We start from the raw sequence: 15125 nt of genomic DNA on the forward strand, positions 1-15125 counted from the left end.
AAATAATGAGTCAATCTAAACAAAACACAAAAAGAACTCAATATAGGAAAATGTAATTATTTCTCTTGCAACTATTTAGGTAAATTATGAAAGCCACTTATATATAACTATTATATAGTATCGATATGTGGACTTGGCAGCAACAAAGGTCAATATCTTCCTCACCTTCTTCATTAATCACTCCAAAGCTTCTCATATATGCAATGGTTGTAGGGAGCTTTAAATCCAACATATCTAGAAGGGATATAGACAACCCTCTAAGGGGAATTAAAACAAAGTTATCAACAAGCTTTATGGAACAAAATCGAGATTACCTTGAGAAAAAAATTGTCACAACTAACAAAAATGAACTTAGAGCATCAAAACTAAGAAAAACAATTCTTTGTACATAAAATAAGCATAATTTATAATGAGATCCACCACCTATAGATAGGTAGCCCCCTCAATGAATACCAAGCTTTATGGATGTATTCTTCATAGCAAAAGGCAAACAATAAACTTGCATACTTTTCATAATAGGAGCAGAGGAGCAAGATCTAGATTACCTTGAAAAAAATTTGGCTCAAACAAAAATGAAGTTGGAGCATCAAAATCAGGAAAAATTAAATTAATTTGCATACTAAATAAGCATAGTTTATAAAGAGATCCCTAACCTATAAATAGATGGCCCCTTCAATGAATCAAAAAAGCATGATCAATAATTCCACTTTTAGATCCTCATCCAATCGCATCCACAAATGGACAACTGGTCCATGATTAATAATGTCTACTTTTACTAGAGTTCTCATTATGCTCAAAAAGAAAAATACCAAAGATGTGGTCCCTTCACATCATGTATCCAAAATGAACATCCACCTCCACTTCTTCATATGCCTTTTAAATCTTCCATTCATTAGTGCATGGTTCCCATCTCATTGAACAATAGCCAAAATAAAACTCTCAAGTCTTTGATTTGCATTTTATGCAGGGCAAGCATAAAATTTAAATCAGTTTGCTTAAGAGAAGGTTGATGCATCATCAAATGTTGATTTTTGTCCATCCCAAGCATACGAATGTAGACATAATACATGTGCTTGCAGGCCAGGAAGGGTTTAGTTTCCAACTCTCTCTTTTGAAAGTCAAGACATGTGCAGAAGGGCTCGGGATTGACATGCACCTCGTACAAATGCTCTGACATAACATAAAATATAACTTTCTCATTTTTCACCACTTCTTTCTCTTCCATGAAAACTACATCCAATTCCTTAGCCAATGCAAATTTTCTTTCTCCATCCTTAGAAATACCATGTCTCCATTTTTTGCTTCGCTTGCCACTTGAAGAGGTAAGTGGTCTTGTCCCATGGGTTGTAGTATTTTTGGGGGTAAGTGGAATGCCATCAGGCTTGAATGAAAAACCTCCTTTTATAAGAATTGAAATCTCCTCTGCAGAAGCATTGGTGCCCTTGTCAATAGACCAAATCCTTAGTCGCAAGGGCACATGCTTAACTTGTTTATCAACATCCCATGTATGCTCCACATCATGACTACAAAACTAGAACCATTGTGAAATAGGCTTACCTTAAAATTCCCTCTTTGACCAAAATGAAGGGCATAATAACCCAGGTGATCTACTTTCTATCACATTGCAACACTTCTTTCGATTTATAATACCAAAACATTTTCGTTTACAATGAATGGGCATTCTTCGAATGGCCCACAAACTTCTATGCATTTCCTCCTTTGAGATAATATTAGTTGGGAGATCCATTTCAATTGGCACTGCATGCACCTCATGGTCCAAGCCTACTTTTGTAGCTTGGTCATTTCTATTTTGAAAATTTATCTTGCGTGGTCATCCTTTTTGTTTTCTATCCCTTGACTCCATTACATAACCTTGGTTTATGAGAGCTACAACCATCTAGAGCTCTTCTTTTCCTTTGAACTATTTCTTTGTTCCTAGAAATGAAAGGCTCTCCATACATGGAGGTGCCAAGAACTGTTCCTTGAACTGTTCGAGCTATGAATGTAGATGAAGGGGTATTTCTTGCAACCACCCTATTAATAAGAACATCCATGTCGGGACCACTTCTAGAGTATCTTCTAGTTGTGAAGGCCAGTTGCCTTGAACATTGAATATATGAGTTGATCAAGTCAGTGACGCATGCATCATATAAACCAATTTTCTTCTTTCCATCCTCCCCTGCCAACCAACTTGCATGCGCGCTCTCAGAAAGATTTGTGTTGGGAATACAAGCCCTCTCCCAAGGACTCAAGGAAGCCTACAACCCAAAAAAAGTCAACAATTCCTCTTACATGTCTATTTTGTTCTCGTACTTAGGTATTCCCGCCCCAATGATATTAGTACATGTGCATGTAATAAATAGAAATAAATAAAAACATTTACATGTGTAGTAATACCCCAATGGTCTATCCTATTCTCCCACCATTTGATCCATATCTTCAATGCTATTGCACTATCTCGAGGTAGTCATACTTGCTGCCACCAATTTTTTATAGTTGTGGCATTCCTCTTGCCCTCTTCAATGGATTTTGAAAGGTGCCATCTCTCACATAAATTCAAGTGATGCTTCTGAAGGTTCAAAGGCACATATTTTGTTGTGTGCTTTTGTAAGCTTTGTTCTGAGTGAAACAAACATGATTGCTCTCTTCCTTCCAATACATTCTCAGGTCCCCCATTGAAAACAGGGTGGATCCCCATCCAATTTGCACCTGCTTCATCCACCATAAAACCTACAAAGTCTACAAGAGGGTATCCACACTTGAGCATCACATTATTAAGGCATCTCCAAAAGAGAATTTGTGTTTCTGTATCCTCTTCCTTTGTATCACAAATAGCAATCACCATGATCGCCTTTAAGCTATAATAAAAAATGTAGTGATTAGCAATTAACATATGTCAACGAAAATTGATAACAAGTAAGGTTCTCGAATGAACTATGGATCGTACACAGAACAAGACATTGTTGCCCAATCATCTATTCTATGTGTAAAGTCAAAGTGAACCCAAAACTTGCAAAGATCTCCATTTCTTGAGCATTGCATTCGATTTACCAATTCCACTCCAGAGCCAAGTCCTTTAGTAGTCATCTTGAAAATGTAACTTTTTTCACACACCCCTCCTTGCCCTAGAAATCTACTGCCATGAAAAAAGGGAAAAAGGCATCTTTTTTTCAACTCCAAAATGTTATCAAAGCCATCTCCAACAATACACGTTTCCTTTTTTTTCTAGCATGTCACAATACTATTGAACCTATAACCTCAACAAAAGAAAGTTTGTTAAACCAATAGCAATGCTACAAACCATAGTTTGTAGACTTGAATAACCAACATTAACCTTTGATTTTGAACTAATGGCATCAATTCCTCCAAAAATTTTGTAAACTCTTGTTCTCCCTCCACCTTTGAACCATTAGTTGTCAAAGATTCAATGATAATTTGTTTTGCTACAATCATTTGAATCTTCCTAGCACCACAATATCAATTCACTTGCAAAATCGAGTGAACTAGAGATCTAAATTTTTTAATTGCAGCCATTGAAGTCCCTGGTTGCACATTGTGTGTGTGACTGCCTACATGAAGCATCAATCTCTCCATGCTTGTGTCCTTTGGCAAAACATAATAAACTTTGCAATTACAAGTTGCATAACAAGTAACAACTTTACTACAATAGTGACAAGTGATGGAATGTTTTTCTTGACTTGCAAGTAGCCCCTTGCTCACTGTGCTAGTGAGGTAACCATGAAAATACATTTTATTATGTTGATTGTTGCTCTCATAGTAAGGACAATTGACTCGATGACATTGCAAATCTCCAAGGCAATGGCTAATTCTTAAAGTAGCATTGTGAAATACGCGGGATCTAGAGCATGGCAGATGCGGAAGCTATGGAGGTTGAAAGAGGAAAAAGAAACTCATAAAGACATTGACCCTAACTAGGACAAATTGTTACACAAGTGAATCAGGTTCCAAGATTGAGACTTGGACTCATAAACACAATCTTGTGTATTGACAGTGACATGACACTTTACTGGAAAGAAAAGAGTACTATCATTGCATTAGAAAAAGAGTACAAGTACAATGCTTTATAGGAATTGAGTGGTGGTACTTTCTCCTACTGTGCATATGGGATTCTGGTCCTAATCCCTCACTGCTTCTCACAAAGAGACTAAAGTAGATGTGATTGCAAATATCTCAACACCGCTCATCAATCACAACCAAAAGTACAAAGTCTATAGAGGCTTTAGTGAAAGCAACACCTGCAAAGTGTGGGCACACCATAAACATGGCAAAAACACCAGAGGCTGTCGCAGAAAAGGCTAAGTGTGGGTACCACAAACATGATGGACATCCAGAGGCTGTAGCAGGGACCTCACAAAGTGTACAGAGGCTGTAGTACAAGGATAACTGAGGAGTTTACAAGGTTATGTTTGAGACATTAGGGCTAGGAAATACAAAGCTAAAAAAGTCTATATGAATAGAAGGACTGATGAGGTTTGTCCTTCTCCTGGTGGTCTTCTTCTTCTTCTTCTTCTTCCTTTGCTCCATTTTCTTCTTCTTCTTTGACTGCAACTAGATAGTCCTTTTGGGACCTCTTTCTGGCATGGCAGAAATTCTCGGTGTGTCTGGTCCTTTTGCAGAAGTCATAGAAGAGCTGATCCTTCTTGCCTTTATACCTGTTGCCAACATATAATGCATGCTCATCTCTAGAGGTACTTGGTTCTTCTTTAGTTTTTAGCTTCTTTTCCTCCTCTAATAGTGATGCCTGGATATCAACAAGTTTAGGATTTGGCATGTTGATTAAAGTTGTTGGTACATTATTATATTCAGGAGGCAATCTCTTAAGTAGAACACTGATGCAAACATCTTCTTCCATTTTAATGTTGATTCCTGCAAGTTGGGTTAGAAGTCCTTCCATGTAATTTAGATGTGTGGCAAGTGATGTGCTGGACTTGATTTCAAGCGTGAAAAACTCAATTAGGAGACCATACTTTGATGATTTAGACTGTGCACTGAACAAGGTGTCAAGTCTCTTCCATGTATCCTGTGAGGTCTCACAGTTATCCACATGGTGGATATAGCTATCGTCTAGCTCCAGTTTGATAATGGCCTGAGCCTTATCATCGTTCTTTTGCCAAGTGACAGAAAGATCCGAATCATGAGGCTTCTTTTCTTTTCCAGTGGTAATGGCCCAGAGGCCCTTCTTCATCAGGATCAATTTGATGCGAGTTTGCCAGGTATGAAATCTGACTCCTTTGAAATGGGTAGTTGAAGAATCTTTGCCCATGTTTGACTTGAGAGACCAGCATCAAATTACCTTCAAATGACTAAGAATAACCAGGAATGAGTTGATCTTTGTATGTGTCAAAAGACGCAAGCAATGGCAGTGAAGTATCAAAAGATACTAGTTTGAAATTTGATGTTTGTTTCTTGAGTTTGACTTGATGATCTTCAAAAAATCTTCATAGCTTTTCCTCCTTGCTAATTTGATGGTTGAATACTTGCTGAAAACTTTAGATTAGAGTGGCCTTGTCTTGGTTTAAGTGGCAAGAGAGAGAAAATGAAGGGAAAATGAGCTTAAAGGTAAGTGGCTATAACTATCCTATCAAAACAAGGACCACCAACTGGCAAATGAGCTCCCACGTGCTCCACATGTTGAATCTGCTCAAAACCTTTGAGATGGAGGATCCTCACTAACGGGTCTAACTCCCCTAAGAGGGTTTGTACTCATTACGCTCCAGTTGAGAGATCTAAGCCTTCAAAGTGGTCACTGTCAAAATTGCACCTAGATTTGGGAAAATGCAAATGTCGGGCATGATGTGCATCAATCTCCTTGATTTTTGTGCCAAGAAGTTGCGCCTTGACCTAAAGAACAACTGTCGAGAAGAAATCTTGAAGAGATATGGCCTGGTTGATGAGATATGGCTGCTCTAACAGAGGTAGGTAGGTGCTGTCCACAGACACAGTTATGGCAGCAACTCTGAAAAGAGGCAATGCTGAATCTATAGTTGCCCAATCTCAATGATTGAGGTGCCAAAAAGGAGCTTTAGAAAGAAAAACACTTCTCTAGAAGGAAGTTTAGAGAGATTTGGCTTGTGGAGAGAGATATGAAAGCTTCAAACTGACATGGTGCTACTGTCTATAGCTACCATGGAAGCTTCATTGAAGGTAGGAATGCAAATGAAGTTGGAGATAGGGTCCAGTACTCAAACTAAGCTGAGAATAGATGGAAAGGAGCTGAGAGGAGTGAAAGGAGAGTTGGGCCATGCTCAATTGAGCTCTGATACCATGTGAAATACATGAGATCTAGAGAATGGCAGATGCGGAAGCTATGGAGGCTGAAAGAGGAAAAAGAAACTCATGAAGACATTGACCCTAACTAGGGAAAATTGTTACACAAGTGAATTAGGTTCCAAGCTTGAGACCTCATAAACACAATCTTGTGTATTGACAGTGATATGACACTTTACTGGAAAGAAAAGAGTACTATCATTGCATTAGAAAAAGAGTGCAAGTACAATGCTTTATAGGAATTGAGTGGTGGTACTTTCTCCTACTGTGCATATGGGATTCTGGTCCTAAGCCCTCACTGCTTCTCATAAAGGGACAAAAGTAGGTGTGATTGCAAATATCTCAACAAGCATCAGGGAAGATATTAGTTGGATGGGGTCTTGTCTAGACATGACCATCATACTGTTGCTGCATCCCATCCATGTTTGAAGATGTGCCATATGTAGGCAGAAGAATGAAAGCAACAAAACCATTGTACTCTCTTGGAATCTCACTAACAAAAAAAGGGCCTTCATTCATTTGCAATAAAGCCTTCAACTTCTTTCCTCTAGGGTTGCGTGAAATCCAAGTTAAAATCTCTTTCTTCATTGGTGGAAATAAATGAGAACTATCAAGTCCATCATCCAATTCTAAGTCAATAGCGGGAGTTGATACGGGTGCACAAAAAGCATTTGTTATAAGTGGCGAAGAAGTTTTGAGATGACATCTTTGCGAAGAAATCGGATGAAATGTCTACCACAGGTCCCGAAAGTGAATGAGCTTGTTTGTTATTTTTTACAGTGTATAGAAATTGGATGAAATGTCTACCGCAGGTCTGTCTTGAAAGTAAATGAGCTTGTTTGTTATTTTCTACAATGTATAGTCCTTCACCGTGGCCCATTTTGAATGTGGTATCACTATGTACAATTTTACATTGACATGAAAGAGAAGAATCGAGCAAAAATTGCTCTGCACCGTTGATATCCGACTAGCCATGAACTACGATCTCTTCACTCTAAGCATCAAGTTGGAAAATAACATGCAAGCCTACCAGCTTGCTCGTCAGGGGATAAAAGTGATTGAAGAAAAAAAGAGCTCACAAGAATCTTTCCATCCCTCAGGGGCACAATACATTCTAGTGCTTGGGAGCCGATTGACCATTGAAGAGTAACTTCTGCCATTGTCTCTCACAAAAGTCGATTTGAAACTCAGCAAACAATGGAGCTGCAAATGCAAAGTATTATATCTAATAGCATGCCTATTGTTTATCAATTTATTTAAACCTAGAAATAATAGTCCGTTACCCCCACCAATTATGGATTAAATGAGCTCTTACTCCATGGGCAAGTTCTTAGTGATAGTTGAAGTTGCGAATTAATCTATTAATGAACCAAATCATTACAAAAGGCTACATATTGAAAAATCATAATAGTTAGTTAAAATATTTTTTTTAAAAATCATGTCTTTCAAAAAATAAATTTAGCAAGTATTTATAAAAAAAATTCGAGGTCATGATGTAGCACATATTTTTATAAGCACATTTTATTTTGTTAGATGTCAGGCGCCATCATCATTTTATATATTTTAGTAAATAAGCTTTTAGTGATTGAGAGAAACATTCTCTCATGATGGACGTTCAATATGCACCTACCTCTTACATTGGAAGTTGTGTGTAATAGTTTAAACATATCTTCTTTTTTGTCTTACGTTTTATTACTTCCTCCTCTTCCTCCTCCTCCTTCTTCTTATTCTTCTTATTCTTATTCTTATTCTTTTTCCTTTTCTCTTTTGTTTCCCTCGTCTTCTCTCCCATTACAAGTTGGAAGGCAAAAAGAAGAAGCAAGAAGGAGAGCAGCCGCTACAACAAGCTCAAACAAGACCAACATTCTCCATCAAACTCATCAGATAAGCTCCACACTACATCCCCATGACTGAAAATCTATATTTCAAGTTTCGTTTTTCTCCATGGCTAAAAAAATGGAAGAGGAGGTAGACAATGAGAGGACAAAAATGGGAGGGGAGAGAAGGAAAGGAGAGGTAGAGAAGGAGATAGCAAACTGAAAAAATGGGAGGGGAGGAGACCTTTCGGACACCTGGGGCTGTCTGCGTCAATGCAGACAACTATTTAGGATTGGACACAGCACCCTTTGGAGGGAGGAGGAGGAGCAGAGGGAGAAGGTGGGGAGGGGGAACCCTCATCACCTCCCAGTTGTCTATCTGCAAGGTGTTGCTGGTGTGATTTGGACAGTTCTTGGTTGCCGGATTCTCTATCTCTACCACTCCCCTCTTAACCTCTCCTCCCTAAACTACTACCCCCCTTGGAACCCGCCAGCACGACAGTAGTAGGGGGCTGATGCCCCCCCTACAACCCCCCTCCATATAGAGTCAATGTAGACCATGCAAGTCCAAGGCATAAAAAAATAAAACATTTTTACATTGTACAAAAATTCTTCTAAAGAAATAAATGTGACATGATTTAATTTTTATGGATTAGGCATTGTCAAACACTCAGCATTGTCTGCATCAACGCAGACAGGAGTATCCCCTCTTTGGGGGTGTGGGGATGAAATTGTTATAAGGAGGTTCAAATGATCAGCAAAATTTAATACATTTATTAAAACCAAATAATAAATGGTATAAAATTGTGTTGTTTGCATTAAAAGGTCATATTTTGGTAGAGATTAATTAATACAACATGTGATTTAGTTAAGTTGTCTTCATTTTTAAAATCATTTATGATTTGTTTTAGTGCTTTTGAGCATGGCTAGAGGTCGACATGGTGGTCGTAGGAGAGGTCAAAGCAAAAGGGGCCGTCCAAATAAGTCATTCAATCACTCTTTTAAATTTTCATATTCTATTCTTGATGGTTAAGCAACTCCTTTAATATTCCATATAAATGCTATATTCTGTTTTTAAATTCTTTTGTAGATACTCCAATTACAAGGTTAAGATTTGGTCTATGCAATAGACTAGTAAATATCGATCAAAAAGCATCCTCCCATGCATTCTCTGAATCTCCAAATAACAAGGGTGCAAAACCAAGGAAAAAATGTCCTTTCATTGATGATGAAGCGCTTGAGGATAGCATGGATGAAGCAAGCAATGATATTCATGCTCATCCTATGAGCACCCACACTACCACTATGGAGTGTGGTGAAACAACACAAGGGAGGCCTTTAGATTTGCAAACTGTACATGAGGAAAATGAAGAGGTGAATGAGGATGTTGGTAATGAAGAAAAGAATGAGGTCAGTGAGCATGATAGACACATTGGAGAGAATGTCAAGTTTGGGCTTATGTTAGATGTGTTGACCTCATTTTTTGTAAGGAGGTCTAATTCTCCTCCTCCTATCCCTTTGTGTAGACTTGTGCCCTATGAGGCTATAAGGCTTGCATCTAGTTCTGCTACATGGTTGATTTCATCTTTCGATAATGCTTCATATATGGAAATAATGGGCAAATTTTTGGTTTCTTTGAGAAGGCCCACTGGTGAGCTAATGGATGTATCTCCCCAAAATTTGGAAGAGTGGGGGCCCCTTTGGAGAGAAGTTAACCAAAGGTTTGAAGATGAATTGGCCAATGAGTGGGCTGATTTAAGAGGGCACAATTTTTTGGTATGGGACGGTAATCATAGATTGAAGACATGGATGAAGAGGATAAAGGAAGGTAACTATGCATTGTCTTATTTTCTCTTGTTTATTGTGATGACACTTCATTCTTTGACTAATTATTTATTTTATTCTTTGATGTATGTAGTTTATAGTGAAGATATTCACGACATGTTAGAGTTCTGTGTCAATTCATTCAAGTGGAGAAGAAGAAAGAAGGAGAACTATTGTTAGCATTGGATACATCAAATGCATAAGTATACTTATCACTATTAACTTTTTCGAATGGGTTAATAGATTATCAATTATGTGTGAATGCCAATAGTTTTTATTTATGTGTGAGTCTCAAAATATAAAAATAATTTATGTGTGAATTTCAGGAGATTTTATTTATACTAGTAGGTTTCATTTACGTGTGAATGCCAATAAGTTTCATTTATTAGTTATGTGAATGTGAATAGGTTTAATTTATGTGCGAGTCTTAAAATTTAAAGACAATTTTCAATGTTCTAGTGTAACAAGAGCACATGTAAAACCCAACCTAGGCCATGAAATTTTCATGTTCCAAAAGTTTGGCATCGTCGATAAACAAAGAATTTTGGAAAGGATGAGCCCTTCTCAAATATGGTGGGCTGAAATAGAGTATGAAATTGAAGGCAAAAGTAACCATGGAAATGATCCATGGTACAAGAATCCATGTTTGCTAATATCGCTTTTGGTTTGGAAGGTAAAAAATTTGGTATAGTATTTTAGTTTTCAACATAAAAAATTGTGGTATCCTGAATTTAACCATAACTAAGAATACTGTATTGGTTTTTTATTTAGGATGACTATAACTCTGCCATACTCAAAGAGGAGGCCCACCTCAAGGAGCTTGCATTGCTAGAGGCAAATTATGAGGCAAAAAGAAAACAATTCATAAACAAAGAGCAAGATAAATTAAGGAACAAAGGATACAAGTACCTTGGAATAGCTAATCCTACGCATGGAGAGGATTTCTTTTCTGTTTTGTTTGCATTGAATTGGGATGAAAAGAACATGATGGCTATTACCAAAGACAAATTGTATGCCATTTGTAGTGCTAATATTGCTATGGAGTGTTATGTATTCGTCATGGACTAATGTTCTCTTATTTTTTGGAATTGAACTTAATTTGATTCAACAATATTGAAGTTATTTTTTGTTCAATAAAAAATATATTAGGAAAGGGAGAGATTTTACTTCTCCTGACAGTCACAAAGGCAAAGGACTCCACTATGTCATACTTTGCGGATGTAAGGAGATTTTGCAGCTACATGAAGCAAGAGGTGTATTGGTTTCATATGATTGGAGAATGCTCCTTATTGATCATGAGCTTACAAGTTGATGGCACTGAGATTCCAGGAGGCTTTGATATTTTTTTAAAAGGCCAAAGATGTTTATATATTTTAAAAGCATTTGCAAATAGTTTTGGTGAGATGAAGAATGTTGGAGACTCTGAGAAGGTTCTAGAGCTCACACAATCAAGCAAGAGGGTGGTGTACACGTATTTCTAATATAAAGAAATCATATTTTCTAAATAGCATATGTACAAATGTATTCTAACTTAAGAGTGCTTTTGTTGTTTATTCTTATGTTTTTGGAAAAGATGGTTGTGTAGTCTACAGGAAAGTGGGGTGCTAGAAAGCCTCCCTCCTCTAGTGGAGGAGTGGATGGACTTGGGATGTGAAAATTGTATGTTCTCAAAATCACTAGTCGAGAGGGGTTTGTCAGAATGGGAAATGCGTGTTTGTCCATGGTGGATAGACTATCCATTGGATGACATTGCATGGAAAGAGATTGAATTAAGAGAGAGTAAGTACTTTGAGAGCCAAGCATAGTAAATATGTGGTAACTCTTGCTCTTAGCTATTTGTTTTAGTAATATTTTCCTTATATGCAGGGTTCCTGGAACAAAATAGAGTAATTTCTATGCACAAAGAAGAGGATGAAGGAAATGGTACTTTCTAAAAATGTATTTGTCTAATACAAAAGTTATCATAACTTTTTCACTACAAGATATAGGCCTTATACTGACGTTAAAAGAGAAAAAAATGTAAATGACAAAAATTTCTCCCATCGTCGCAAATAGCGTTGTTATTGGCGACACCATAGAACAGTCGGTATTAGCATCGTTATCAGTGTCGCTATTTGCATTGGTATCTGCGTCGCATTGCGACGCTGATACCGACGCTAATAACAATGCTCTGCAATGCAAATAACGACACGTGCAGGCAAATTTGCAACGCTAATAGCGACAATAATAGGGGAAAAAAATTTGTGGTACGGCCGCTAAGACTATGTTCTTTATTTGGGCCATATAAAATAGTTTCTGCACTGTGTACAATGCTTGTGTAAACAAAAACAAAGTGTATTGAAATCATAACACTGATACATGAAATAAATACATGATCGCATAATGAAAGCATCTGGCACAATCATGACAAGATATCACTACTACATAGAAAATGTCTACATAGATAGGGCGACCAAAAAAGAAGGATGTGTGAGCTCCAGGGATCCAAGGGCAAGCTACATATCCTTGCCGATCGAAAGCTCGTCCCACTGCAAAGAAGCATCGAACGGACTCTGTGAAAAAAGAAACAACAACACATCAGTCCACCATAAAATAATGCATTCAAATTAAACATGGTAACTACGGACAAGAAAGATGAGTGACTTACAGGGCCGCCACGTCTATACAATCGGTGGATCAATGCAGTGAGACCATGCCTCTCTGCATATCGAGTCTCAAGGCCGATCGGATCGCGATTTGTAATGGAGTGCTACAAAGAAAACAAAATACTAATTGTTAGAAACATGATTGTCGGTACAAAGGATATTGCAAAAAAAAACAAGAAAAACAAAAGAAAAATTTACAAAGTCCTCCAGATTTGTCCTATGGCCACCACTCCAGATATGTTCTGTGGCCGCCACTCTTGAGTGCCTTGCGTGTGTCTGATTGTCTGTGTGACATATAGGCACACATGCAATTCATCATCTAGCCCGTAGAAAATCTATCTGTTTTGGCTGGAACCGGAAACTCCTCATGCAAGGATGCTACTATGTAGTACTTGCTCCCCTCCAGTATGTTTTTCCAATGATCTAAGACGTTTTTCCGAAAAACATGTTGGCACAACTCTTTCATGCGAGCCGTCACCCTCCTCCCCTCATCATTCATGATGATGGATCCAGACCTATCATAGACAAGATAGGCATATCCCTCTAGGGTATGCCTAAGATGGGTCCTCTCCCACCTACCTCCACTCTCCTGGGTATATCTAGGAGACCCCTATACATCCAGTGTACCGACCGGGATAGTATCTATCAGAGTAGCACCCATAGGGGTGCCACCTGTAGATGGCTGAGTAACTAGAGTAGACGTTGCCGAAGGGTTTTCAAAAGCAAAGTCGTGACCATAGAGGACCTTGACTAATTTCAGGATAGAAGATCAATCATATAAATAAGCAAGATGGGAGGATTTGTGAGCAGCAAAAGCACTAATATTGTGCCAGAAAAATCTGCAGAATCCACTATCCCGACGATCTTTGAAACTCTTGACCAATATATATATCAATCCTCAACTCTTTCAACTGACAGATATCAGCCCTCAATAACTTTGAAAACCATAAAATCACAGCCTATATCTCAGTATGCTGACATACAATAGCAAAATCTGTCTCTTGCTGAGTGATCTCAGCTATCTACTCATCTCTCATAGAAACTGTAATTTTGGATGCATAACAAGGAAAGAATCATGCACATAACTTAAACTTTCTGTAGTACTCTTTGCATATTCCACGTCTGGTATGCATCTTTAACAAAGTGGTAGTAGATAGTGAATTTCAAAAAGCCTCTTGCCTTGGCATGAAGCGAAAAAAACTAAAGAGTTGAAGTAAGCCCTATTCTTTATGTGCCACTCACTACATCCATATCCTGACCTGCACCATCATAGCTGCTATGACGTACATTCAGGTGAGCTCTTGTGCTGAATCCCTGCATTATATTTGGTTCACAGTCTTGAAAACCTTGGGCAGGTGTCCAAATAAACCTATGTGCCCATATTCCTGTGGAAGAGCATACTCAGGTAAGAAAATTCTGAGGGAGAGGGAAGCTATGTGTATTCCTTTTGAAGCAACGCCATCAACAAAGGAAGGATTGCTTTTGCAGAGTTGGATGAAAGCCTTTGGTCTTCTTGAAGAGGCATTTATGGCCATTGCCAAAACACCTGCAAAATGGTAGCCTTTGGATATCCACGTCCAGCTAATGGTAATCATATCATTGACGGAATATCAGCTATTTTGTTTATATCTGGACCTCCCCTTCATTGATTCTTGAAGATGCTAGGCTGCATGCAAGAATGGGATGAAAACCCACAAATCATCAAAATTCTATTTCAATTTGTTGTCCAATGCCTGGTATGCAGACCTTCGGCTATAAACTTTTTGCTGCTCCTATTGATGCCATTTTGAGAATTTCAAAAGTAGTATTGAAAACACCATTTGTAGGCTTGTTGCAAACAAAACAATGCTTGTTTTTGGAGTGGTGCTGTGGGCCAAACGCAGAAAATTTACACGAATTAGTTGCAGTTTCTGTCGGCATCTTCACCATCCTCGGAAGCATCTCTATTCAGGCGATCCTCCACATTTGCTGCTGAAGACGGAGATACAAATGCTCCACTACTACGTTGGACACTAACAATGATGTGTTAGGCGTTATTGGTTTCCCTTGGGCTTTATTTTTGGTATCCATCACCTCCTCACCAGTGCCTTCCAGATCACCAGCTTCCTTATCATGAACATCCTTCGATTCCTCTCCAATAGTGCCACCCAAACCACCTACCTCTTTCGATTCCTCTATCAGAGTTTCTGTCTCCTTTCTGTCCACAACCTCCTCAGCTTTTTCTCTCCTCTGATTCCAGCATTCCAGCATTCCATCTCTTTTCTCATATGCGTTTTCACAGATGTCATTGGCTTCCTCCTTTTCCCTATTTTTGCTGCCTCCTCTTTTTTTTTCTTATTTGAAGCTCTCCAAAGTCCCATTTCTTTTTGCTTTTTCCCAAAATAGCTGGTTAATTTGCTCCTTCCCTGTGCATTTCATAACACAAAAGCACACTCCTTCAGCTCAGTCAATATAATGGATTATAAAAATCTTGAAACTGTGAATTCTGCATTGACATTGTCGAATCCAATATAGTCATGAGTATGGTAATGTACGCATACATACAGTCACT

The sequence above is a fragment of the Lygodium microphyllum genome, chromosome 29, assembly GCF_053477565.2.
Source record: "Lygodium microphyllum isolate KBCC chromosome 29, Lygodium_microphyllum_v1.1.10, whole genome shotgun sequence".
NCBI classification, from domain to species: domain Eukaryota; kingdom Viridiplantae; phylum Streptophyta; class Polypodiopsida; order Schizaeales; family Lygodiaceae; genus Lygodium; species Lygodium microphyllum.